General features: G+C 46.6%; 1 non-coding gene across 1 annotated transcript; it reads left to right on the plus strand.

Annotated features, from left to right (window-relative positions):
- Positions 1-6,622: 6,622 nt before the first annotated feature.
- Positions 6,623-6,693, plus strand: TRNAG-CCC (transfer RNA glycine (anticodon CCC)). Its single transcript has one exon. It is a non-coding gene; the product is annotated as a tRNA-Gly (tRNA).
- Positions 6,694-12,073: the final 5,380 nt, after the last annotated feature.

Consider the following 12,073-nt stretch of genomic DNA (forward strand, 5'->3'; position numbering starts at 1 on the left):
TTGTTCTGGGATACCAGTGAAGTGACTGGGGATCGATGTCATTCTTTCGGATCTTGCTTTTATGACTTTTTTTTTTGCAAGTCAGCCTAGATAGAACTCATTATTCCCACTACTTAAGCAAGGACTTCCTGTGAATTCTACCCAAATGCCCAGAGATTGCGAGTAGTTCAGCTGGGCTGGTGGGAACCGGGCACTGTGTCATAACCCTTTCACAAGGCTCTTTCCTTGGCCTCGGGATGTCTCTTCACAAGCATGTGCTGCCTGATGCTCAAGGGAGAGCCTTCCCACGTCCCCAGGCCCTCGCTCCCTCCATGTCTCTCGCTGCTGCCTCTTGTCCTTTGAGCCCAAGCTGCGTTGCTGTCCGCGGAGGCTCAGCTTCATCTCCTCGGTCCAGGGAGCCTCAGATTCCTGCCTGGGGCCTGGCCTGGGAACTCCCTGAAAGCAGCAAGCTGGGGCAACCGTAGGGCTCACCTTGTTTGCTTCTCATCCCTCAGGGGTTCTGTCCTTTGTCACCTCATTTCCTGTGTCTTGAAAAGTGTAATTTCACTTTTCTGTCTGTGCCTATTTGCAGAGAGGAGCAGTGGGCAGATTTCAGGCAGGGGAGTAATTGGGCGTCTGTTACTGAACATTTTCTGTGAGCAGAAGGCATCTCTTTATGAGTTCTTAGCTTGATTCAACAGGAGGTGTGCCCGTGTGTCTTCCAATATATTTTTCCGACTCAATGAGACAGTCCTTTCCTTACAGGGAGGAAAGCTCATTCAGAATGTGCCCTCCAGACTTGGAGTGTTATAAAGAACACTCAGGTTTGAAAAACTTTCTCTATTTTCCCATAATCTGAACTATCCAAAGGACTAAAAGCGAGAAGTGCCGCAGGTTTCTTGATGCCTCTCAGAACCTGCATTGGGACGTCTTCATTCACCAAGCACCTACTGGGTGCTCCCAAGGTGCCAAGCCTTGCTCTAGGCGAGACACTGCATGGTGAGTTTCATAGAGTCCTGCCTCATGGAGCCCACATCTGGAGGCATCAAGAAGGGACAGGGCAGTGGGAGCACAACCAGCTCCTGTCCTCCCTTGGAGCGTTCCCCTGTTCGGACACAGGGAGCGTGAGCGCTGAGCACAACAAACGACCCACAGCGAAGGATGGGGAAGTGAAGTTTGTTGTGCTGGTGAGTAAATGATGAAAAGGACATGGATAGACTTGGGAAACCAATTGTAATATGACTTGGTTCTGCTTCCACGGAACATAAATGTGCAGAATGTAATCAAATCAGAAGCGTTAAATAAATGCTGTAATGTAAAAAGTGTGTATCCTGTTTCTGCACTATAGAAATATCTGCACGAGTGACCAAAGAAATGTGTGTGTGCAAATCATGGTGATTGCAGCATGATTTGTAATCCTAAAATCATGAAACCCACTTCATTTCAAAAACATTTTGAAAAGCGTTAAATAGACCGAGCACGGTGGCTCACACCTGTAACCCAGCACTTGGGGAGGCCGAGGCGGGTGGATCACCTGAGGTCAGGAGTTTGAGACCAGCCTGACCAAAATGGAGAAACCCCATCTCTACTTAGAAAAAAAAAAAAAATAGCTGGACATGGTGGTGCATACCTGCAGTCCCAGCTACTCAGGAGTTTGAGGCAGGAGAATCACTTGAAGCCGGGAGGCAAAGGTTATGGTGAGCTGAGATCAGACCATTGCACTCCAGACTGGGAAACGAGCAAAACTCCATGTCAAAACAGGAAAAAAAAAGCGTTAAATAAACCATGTACAAAATGAGAAAGAAAGGAAGAAATGCTGTTTTCACAAACCATGGCGAGGATCAGCATGAGGACGACTGATCCCACTGGTCACACTGTTGATAGAGCGATCAGCAAACCCAGGCCCGTTCTGGGGATAGGATGCTACTGTAATAGTCTCCAATTATTAACCATGAAACATTTGACAGACCTGACACACCAAAGCATTCCATGGGAGCAAAGTAGATTTTTATCACAACGGAAGTGTGTTTTCTGTCTAAAGTCTCTGGGATTCCTGAGTTTGACAGGTATAAAGCACCATGACCCTTGACAAGCCTCAGACGGAAGATAAGTGGGAAAGAGGACATGTGTGTCTCATGATTCCGCTGGAATTGATTGTGTATCAACAGAAACGGGTTACAACCCATCGTTAAGTGGGCTCGAACCAGCAACCTCTCGGTTAACAACCCAGTGCACTAACCCACCATGCCACAGAAACCCTTACTACAGATCGAACTGGGCGCTACAGGCCGGACTCACTCACCAAACTCCCCCAGCCCTTCCGTTCTCAGGGCCTGGCGGCAGAACCACTGTGCAAGGCCTTGGGAAACCCCAGAGATGAGAGCGCTGAGTCGCGCTGGTCCTGTAGGACACCGGCGGGTTGGGAGGTCCCGGAGCCGGAAGGACAGTGGAATGGCCTTCGCCCGCCCTGCCCCTCGCCTGCTTCAGAAAACTCCAGAAACTCCCCAGCTTGGGGGCCCAAGGGGAGCTGAGCGCCCAGCGGGCTCCCGGGATGGCTCTTCCCGTTCTTTGCGCCGCCTTCACCCAGTGAGGGAGCCTGTGCCCACCCTGCCCAGGCGCTTTCGGGGCTCTGCGGAGCTTCCGCTGCCGACTTCGGATCCTGGGTCCGCCCGGGGTCTCCGCCAGGCGGGCACGGGGTGAGGGTCGCTGGTGGGTCCCACGGGGAGCAGCAGAGGCTGCCACTCAGCAGGGCGCACGACTAGAACTTGAAGGAATCCATCATCGCCTTCGGCTTTCAGTCGTTTGAAGAGCCCGGAAAAAAGAAATCACGAACTAATTTCCTTGGGGAAGTTTTGTTTTGTTTTGTTTTGTCTCGTTTTTGAGACAGGGTCTCGCTTGGTCACCCAGGCTGGAGTGCAGGGGTGCAAACACGGCCCGCTGCAGCCTTGATCTCCCGGGCCCGGCTGTTTTCTCGTCTGGGCCCCACAAGGAGCTGGGACTACAGGCTGAGCCACAAGCCGGGCTAACTTTTGTCTTTTTTTTTAGAGACAGGATTTCGCCATGGTGCCCAGGCTGGTCGCAAAGGGGAAGGAAGTTCTTTTTAAAAAAGAACATTTATTCCGATTGATTTGATTTCTCGGGTCCCGCAGGGAGGGCAAGGGGCGAGGCCTCGGGCGGCCTTGATTGCCTCTCTGTGGAGCTGAGGGCTCAGCTGGGCTGTTTTTGGGTGCGTGCCTGGATCAGGAGGCCGGGAGCGGGGCAAGGGGTGGGTCCCGCAGGGAAGTGCGAGGGGGAGAGCAGGGCAGTCGGTAGAGGCCTGGACCCGGGGTCGAAAAGTCCCAGTAGCTTGGTGCAGCGGTGCGGACTGCACAAGGGAGAGATGAGAAGTGTTCTTTTACTGCAGCAATGGGGAAGGGAGGAAAAATGGAGAGACACCAAGAAAAAAATGATATCTACTCAGACCTTTAGGTCTCCAAAGCGGAGACAGCCCTACATTCAGTTGAAAGAAGGAGGCCAGCTGCTTCCGCGCCTCCCGCTCCGTTCTTCTTTTCCCTTCGCCTCTAGCCTCTGCCTAGACTGTGCCCTTTACCTGCGACTAGAGACTTTACAACGTGTCTGTGGCTTCGGGGCTCTGTGCGGTGGGGAGACTAGAAGGAACCCCTACTCTGCACACCGAGGTCATCTTGAAAGGCTGGACTTTTGCAAGCGCAAAACCCAAAAGGTGAGGGGCTGCTTCCCTCTCAGTCGGCCTCATTGGAATCTTTTACTGTTGACATGATGCGGCTGTACCCGTTTTTCTGGCTCAGATACTTCAAACATCCATGGGGCCTTTCCAGACCAAATCCGAAATGAACAAGAGGGGATGAGAGTTTGCACTCCAACTGGGTATTTTAAGGAAAACTAAAGAATTCAGTAAAATCTAAACTTAACGATATTTCCCAACACCCAATTTTTAATTTCGTTTTTATTTATTTGTTGTTGCTATCAGTAAACGAATGAAGTTTAATCCACATAGACCAAAGTGCACCAATCCTAAGTGCACAGCCCAATGTATTTTGACATAAGAATCCATCACCGGATCACGTTACGGGAGTTGTCGCCAGCCCAGCACGTCCTTAGAGCCCCTTTCCAATTCATCCTCACCCAATCCCACTTAGGCAATCACCCTTCCGATCTCTGTCTCCATGGATTACTTTTGCTTCTTCTTGAAATTCACGTAAAGGAATATACTGATTTTGTCTGTTGTTTTCTTTTTTAATGCAACAATGGTTTTGAGATGCATCCGTTTTATGGCATGTGTCTCAGCTTTTTGGTGTTACTGATAAATACTCTACCATTGATGGACAGCTGGGCAATTTCTACCTAGGACTATTGTGAATTAGCTGTTAGAAATATTCTACTATGGGCCCTTTAATGGACCTATGCCTTCATTTCCCTTGAATATAAACTTATTAATGGAATGACTGGCTCAAGGAGCAGGTGTATTTTTAACTTTATTAGAAAGTATCAAAGAGTCTTGTAGAATGGTCTCACTATTTTATTGTCTTGCCAGTAACAAGAGATACATTTGCTCTGCATTCTTATAAGCTGGTGGTTTTCTCTGTCTCTTAAATGTTGTCCATTCTGATGGCATGTAACGGGGAACCATGGCATTTTAAATTTGTGTTTCCTGAATGAGTAATGATACCAAGCATCTTTTCTTATGCCATTTGGACATTAAGGAAGCCTCTTTTCTGAACAAACGCTGTTCAAGTGTTCTGTCCATTTTGTACTGGCTTGACGTCCCCCCCACCCAACCCGTTTTTACATAAACTTGACTATTACAATAGAAAAGCTGAGAAGATCGTACATAGAATGGAGTAAAGAGGCTGGAATGGGATTTGGGGAACTAAGTCACACTGTAAAGTTGTTTGAACATCCCCTCCAAGCATAGTGTATGTTTTTCAAAGACATCCCCTTAATGAAATATGCTGAGAAAGTGTGGGATAAAAGAGCATATAGGAAGCTACTCAGAACGTGTTTCTAGAAGAGGACAAGGGAATGGGAAGGGGGTAAACAGAGAAAAGAAGGAAAGACAGTAAGGGCCTTGCTCAGAGCAGCCACCACAATGTGCCCTGAGCTAAGGTACAGGATTCGCTTCTTCCTGTGCACCTGCGATCTCAGAAGATATATTTACTGGGCAGGAACAAGGAATTTCAGAAACACAACAGGAAAACAGAAAATTTACCCAGACAGACCTGTCTAGTAAGAAAGGCAGAAAGAGACTTAAAAACAAAGCGAAAACACAGAAATGATACAATGAGGTGGTTGGAATGAGACTATCTGTGACAGTCATCTCTAACATAACATTAATCACTGCTAATTATCATGGATCTAAATCTTTCAGGTTGGATAGAAAAGGAAATGCTGGCTTTAACAGTTGAATGGACAGGAAAGGGTTAAATATTAAAAGCCCTGCACGTTCTCCTTAGCAAACTAATGAAGAAACAGAAAACCAAATACCGCGTGTTCTCGTTGATAAGTGGGAGCTGAATGACGAGCACACACGGACACGTGGAGCTGAGGGGTGGGGACAACACACACCGGGGCCTGCAGAGGGTGGGGGCTGGGAGGAGGGCGAGCATCGGGAAGAGCAGCTAATGGATGCTGGGCTCAGTACCTGGGCGCTGGGATGATCTGTGCAGCAAATCGCCAGGGCACACGTTTGCTTTTGTTACACACCTGCACGTCCTGCACATGTTCCCCGATCTTAAAGTAAAAATTGTAAACAAAACATTTAAAACACAAAGAAAACACACACCCAACAAAAAGAGCGGTGGAAATCTGAACCAGGCTTATTGTAAAAAGAGAGAGTGAAAACAGGGATATCAGACAAAGCAAACAGCAAAAGAACGCTTTACGTTAGTTAGAGGAACAAGATCCCAGCACCTACCTAGAATCGATCGGAATACAGCTGTTTTTCCCTGAACTGGCCTCCTTGTGTGAGCGGCGAGGGTGAGACGAAGGAAAGAAATCCTGGAGTGAAGCGCCCATTTCTCCGCTCCCGTTTTGGTCTCTGTAAGGCATAAGAAGGTAAACGCAAGATCTGATCCGGGGTGTTTTTCCGGAATTGGAGAGGTCTACGCGGAGAGAAGCTCAAATATCAAGCAGGTCTCCTGGATTTTCCCAGGCACAGTCCCAGGAGTCCCGCTTCCCAGTCCGAGGTCCCTGGGTTCTGAAGGTCGTTTTGGGGAAAGTGCTGATGTTCATCTCAAGAACGGGAGGAAAGGGTCTGGGAGGCACCAAGCCACGGGACGGCAAGGACAGGATATCAAGAAGCGAGGCAGGAACTTTCCACAGGCGCCCACTGGATACGGGACCAGAGACAAGACACTGGGCGCATTTCTGATGTTTTCCCACAGAGGATTGTTACCCGGTTGTACAGAGCCCACTTCAGAATAAGGCTTTATGAAGTCAGCTGTTTTAATGCAAAGCCTTAACCTTGTGGTATTGCCCGATACAAATCTCCAACGCGAGCCTTCGCTCTGGGTGTCTTTGTCGTGAGTGATATCTTCCAAAGAGCACACGGGGAAAATCTTGACTCCTTTTCCCATGGCCGTAGCGCACCTGTTTCCAAGGAAAGGCCGGAGGGCTCATCCGGCTGGCATTGGTGGTTCAGTGGTAGAATTCTTGCCTCCCACGCAGGAGACCCGGGTTCGATTCCCGGCCAATGCAGTTCCCTGTGGTTTTTACATTTCCTTACCATAACCGTCTGTCCCTTAGATAGGTCACAGCGTCATAGAAGCTGTCAGGGTCTGGCAGACCACGCAGAGAGGGAAAACGGGGCCCTGGGAGAGGGGAGGGGTGTGGGGAGGAACCCACCTGCAGATGAGGGGCGCTGCGGAGAGGGGCCTCGGACCTTTCTGTCCACAAAGACCCCAGTCCTTGGTCATCTTGGCAAAACTATCATCGGGCCCCGACTGGAGAGCAGCACGGCCCCAGAACTCATTTCTGTCACCCCTGTTGGTTTTACACCCCGCCAGGCAAATCTTCTGTCCAGGGGATTCTATTTCATGCTTCTCTTTAAGCAGCGCGGTGCGGAGGTCATGACGATCATCAGCTCTGCAGGTCTGGGGAGGAAACCTGCAAAAGGAGAGCCCCGCGATCGTCTGGTTTGTCCTCCCCCGTTTCCATCTCCTCGTTTCCTCAGAGAAGCTCACCTGGGCCCAGGACGTCACATGGCAGCTGCCTCCCTGGCGGATTCAGAGCCGCTGACAAATCTCTTCTGTGAAGCGGTGGGAGCCGCGGTTGGTCCGTAGCCACGGAGTCAGAAGCAAGAGCAGAACGGAGAACACTTGTCTCCATCGTGCTCTTTCCTACCTGCGAACATCAGCCTTCACACACCGGTTCACACCTGCCTTGGGCTCCATGGGAGGGTCGCCGTTTTTCCCAGTTCCCGGAAGCTGTGTTTCCTTCTTGCTTCTACACTTCTTTCCAGGGCTGAGTTTCGGAGCTGGTTAGCAGTCCAGACTAGTTCAACGCCCTGGTTCAAAACCATGTGTCTGGGCTTGCTCCTAATGTTTGCCTCTTAGACCAGAGTTAAAACGTGTTCCCTCGGCTTCTACTTTCTAGAGAGAATTGGTATCATTTCTTCCTTAACTGTTTGATAGTGAAACCATCTAGACCTGGTGCTTTATTCATGGTTGCTTCAATTTGATTAACAGGTAGAGATCTATTTAGGTTATCTGTTTCTCCTTGTGTGAGTTTGGGTAGACTGTGCCTTTCAAGGACTTGGTCCAATTCATCCAAGTCCTCATATTTGCGAGCAGAGAATTGTTGATAATCTTCATCTGTTTTCCCTTTAATGTCCGTGAGATCAGTAGTGAGGACCTTCTTTTATTTTTCTTATGAGTAATTTGTATCTTCTCTCATGGTTTCTTGGTTCACCACCTAGATGTCTATCAATATCATTGATGATTTTAAAGAACTTGCTTTTGGTTTTGTTGAGTTTTCTCTATTGATTTCTGGTTTTCCATTTCCTTGATTTCTCCTCTAATTTTATAGCTTCTTGTCTTCCATTCACTTTAAATTTAATTCGCTCTTGTTTTTTGAGTTTCCTGAAGTGTAAGTTTGAATTATTGATTATAGATCTTTTATCTTTGCTAACATATGCAGTCAATATTATGACGTTCTAAGCACCAATTTTGCTGCACCTGGACATTTTTTACAAGTTGTATGTTCATTTTTACTTAGCTCAAAATATGTCATTAGTCCCGAGACATTTTCTTGACCCATGTGTGATTAGAAGTGTGTGGCCTGGTCTCCAGTTTGGGGTTTTCCAGCCATCTGTCTGTTACTGATTTCTACTTCAGTTCCACACTTTGACTGGAGGGCATAGTCGGTGTGAGTTCTATCCCATTAAATGTGTCGAAGTGTGTTTTATGGGCCGGAATGCGGTGGATCCTGGTGAACGTTCCATGTGACCCTAAAAAGAATATGTATTCTGCTCTTGTTGGAGGAAATTATCTAAAAAGTTGGTCGGACCCAGGTGACTGATGGTGGCATTCAGTTCCACTGTATCTTTACTGATTTCCTGCCTCCGCGATGTGTCCATTACTGATGCTGACGTCTCCCATGGTCATAGCCAATCTGTCTATTTGTCCTTGAAGTTCTCCCAGTTTTTGCTTCTTGTATTTAGATGCTCTGTTGTTAGGTGCATACTTATTAAGGATTGTCCTATCTTCCTGAAGAAGTGACCTCTTTATCATTGTGTAATGATTCTCTTTATCTCCATGATTTTTCTCCCTCTGAAATTGGCTCTGTCTCAAATTAATTTAGATACTCTCGTTTTTTATTTTCTTTTTCTTTCTTTCTTTCTTTCTTTCTTTCTTTCTTTTGTTTTTCCAACTCAGTTTAGCTCTTGTTCCCCAGGCTGGAGTGCAATGGTGTGATCTCGACTCAGTGCAACATGTGTCTCCCAGGTTCAAATGATTCTTCTGCCTCATCCTCCCTAGTAGCTGGGATTAAAGGCATGCACTACCATGGCCAGCTAAGTATGTATTTTTAGTAGAGACAGGGTTTCTCCATGTTGGTCAGGCTTGTCCTGAACTCAAGTGATCCACCGGCCTCGGCCTGCCAACGTGCTGGGATTACAGGCTCACACGGTGCCCGGATGCCACTCCAGTTTTCTTTTGATTACGGTGAGTACGGTATACCTTTCCCCATCCCTTCACTTCAAATATCTCTGTGTCTTCTTATTGAAAGTAGGTTTCTTGTAGACAACATGTTTCTTGTAGACAACATACAGGTGAACCCCATTTTCCATTCTGCCAGTCTCTTTTAATTGGTGTGCTCATTCAGTGCAATCAGGAACTTGAGATGGTTTCAATCAATCACGTGAGTTGTTGTGGATCCTTTCCTTTAATGAGGAAAAACCATGATGTGGGGACAAAGTTTTCGTGTTCAGAAGAGATTGGCCTCATCCTTAAGGAAATTATGTTGATTGGGATTTCTCTTAACCTCCTTTAGCTGTGTTACCATTATTAAAATTAAGAGGCATTTGTTTGGATTTACTGGTAATAATAATAATATTAAATAGATGTGTGAATTTCTATTGATTTTTGATCCCTAGCCTGTATCACTGCTGGACCTTCATGTGTGTACTTGAAAACAATACATGTACAAAGATCGCACTGGTTTGAAGATTTTAGTGGTGACAGTGACCTAATCTGTTATTAGTACTGTATCCAGAAACCAATCTTGGAAATAGGAAATTATGCTCTTTTCAAATAGCTTAAAAGAAGACCGCATGTGGTGGCTGATGCCTGTAATCCCAGCATTTTGTGAGGCTATGGTGGGCAGATCACCTGAGGCCAGGAGTTTGATACCAGCCTGGCCGACATGTCCAAACCCTGTCTCCACTAAAAATACAAAAATTAGCTGGCCACGGTGGTGCATGCCTGTAATTCCAGCTACTCAGGAGGCTGAGGCAGGAGAATCACTTGAACCTGAGAGGTGGGGGTAGAGGTTGCAGTGAGCTGAGATCCTGCCACTGCACTGAAACCTGGTCCACAGAGGGAGACGCTGTGTCAAAACGAAGAAATAAATAACATAGCTGAAAAAAATGACTGTGCGTTTACTGTCACTTTTCCTTATTATATGGTGTTTAAAGAAAAGGAAATTATTTATCCTCATACTAAATTTCCAAAACTGTGCTTTGTATTTACCATTTTGTTAAATGATGGGGAGAAAAGTTAATTGTCTGATTTGATAAGTTTGCCATAGGCCCTGTCACATTTTTGATGCTTTTGTTCACGGTTCTGTCATTAGAATGCTAGCAACTAGGTACATACAAAGAGTAACCTCACCACGTTCCTGCAATGGTTTGAACTCCTGCAGGCAGTAACTAGTGAACACCAAATCACAGTGCTTTCATTTGGGACATGTTAGAGAGAAACAGGACTTTCTGCAGTACAAACGTCCTATTCACTAATCCCTGTGCTGTTAGCTTACAGGGCTTTGTCTCCTGGGTCTGAAAAACGCAGCTACTCCTGCTAAATCTTGAACGTTCACACCAATCAGTGCCTTGTCCTCAGAAGATGACAATCAAAATAAACTGCTTTCATGAAACACAGAACCAGAAATTAAAACCATTCACTCCATTAGGCTCAACAATCCCACATGCCCCTGTCTTCTGCCTGATGGCCCCCTATTCCTCTAGGCAGCAGAGGTGGGCACATGAGAATTTCAAGGTCAAAGTTTAAGGGGTAAGTTTAGTTCAGAGATTTTTCTCTCCTTTACTTTTTCATCCTTTTTTTTTTTTTTTTTTTTTTTTGAGACAGGGTTTTGCCATATTACCCAGGCTGGTTTCAAACTCCTGAGGTCAAGCAATCCAGTAAAAGAAACTTACATTTGTTTTACCTGAGTTCCTTCCTCAGGAAAGGATGCACAGGTCTCTCAAAAAGCATCATAGACGTGAAACTCAGTCACAGCATCCAGACAGTGAGATGCCAGGCCCCTCATTCATCATGTGTGCTTCCTCACCCCTCCCTACTTCCTCTTTTGCCACACAGTTACGTTTCTTCCCTGCTATATAAACCCTGAACTTTAGTTGATCAGGGAGATCACTTTGAGACTGATCTCCCATCTCCTCAGCTGCAGCACCTGATTAAAGCTTCTTCCTTGGCAATACTCAATGTCTCAGTGGTTGGCTTTGTGTTGAGAAGCAGGATCTAGACGGAATCCCTGGGGTTTCAGTAGCATTCATGTACGCTTTTAAAACCACAATTAATGGGTCATGGTACATTGAGAAATTGGAATAGCATCAACTTGGCCAAGTTCTCAGAAAGCACACTGTGCTTACATGTCAGGGCCCTGCCTCCTGACCTCCACAGTTGATGGTTGACTTTGAGTCACAGCAGGTGAGTATGGCCTGGTGTGAGTGTTTTATAGAAATGCAAACCATGGCTGATTACTTTTTGTTTTAAATCCAACAAATCTTCATTTCTGGTAGGAAAATGTTGCCCAAACCAACGAAACAAACACAGGAGTATACAAAGAAGAAAATGAGAGATTCCCTGTCTCCCAATCCCACTTGATAGGTGGCAGTCATTACATATTACACGGAAGAGGGGGAAAGGCACCCAGGAAGTCCCAATTCCCGTTCTGACAATCATCTGGCCTCCTTGGGCAAAAGAAAAAGAGCGAAGGCAAAAAGAATATAACACTACTGTTGGCAGAAATCTCCTCTCGGTACAGGAAACTCTGGTAAACTGAGAGAGTGTGTTCCGTGAGGGAGGCCTCAACAGCTCTTCTCTGGCCCTAAGACCAGAGTGGATTTTGCCTCATTTTCTGATGTGCAAATGAAATGTCGATCCAAGACATTCTGACACAAGAACAGAAAACGAAACACCACGTTTTCACTCGTAAGAGAATGCTGAACAACGAGAACACAAGGACACAGGAGGGGAACATCACAAACTGAGGTCTGTTGAGGGTGGGGGGCGAGGGAGGGATAGCAAGGGATGGGAATATTGAGAAAAAATAGCATTAGGACAAATACCTAATGTACGTGATGGAGGGATGGAGGCAGCAAACCACCATGGCGTGTGTAGAC

The sequence above is a fragment of the Saimiri boliviensis genome, chromosome 19 (assembly GCF_048565385.1).
Source record: "Saimiri boliviensis isolate mSaiBol1 chromosome 19, mSaiBol1.pri, whole genome shotgun sequence".
Classification (NCBI taxonomy): Eukaryota; Metazoa; Chordata; class Mammalia; order Primates; family Cebidae; genus Saimiri; species Saimiri boliviensis.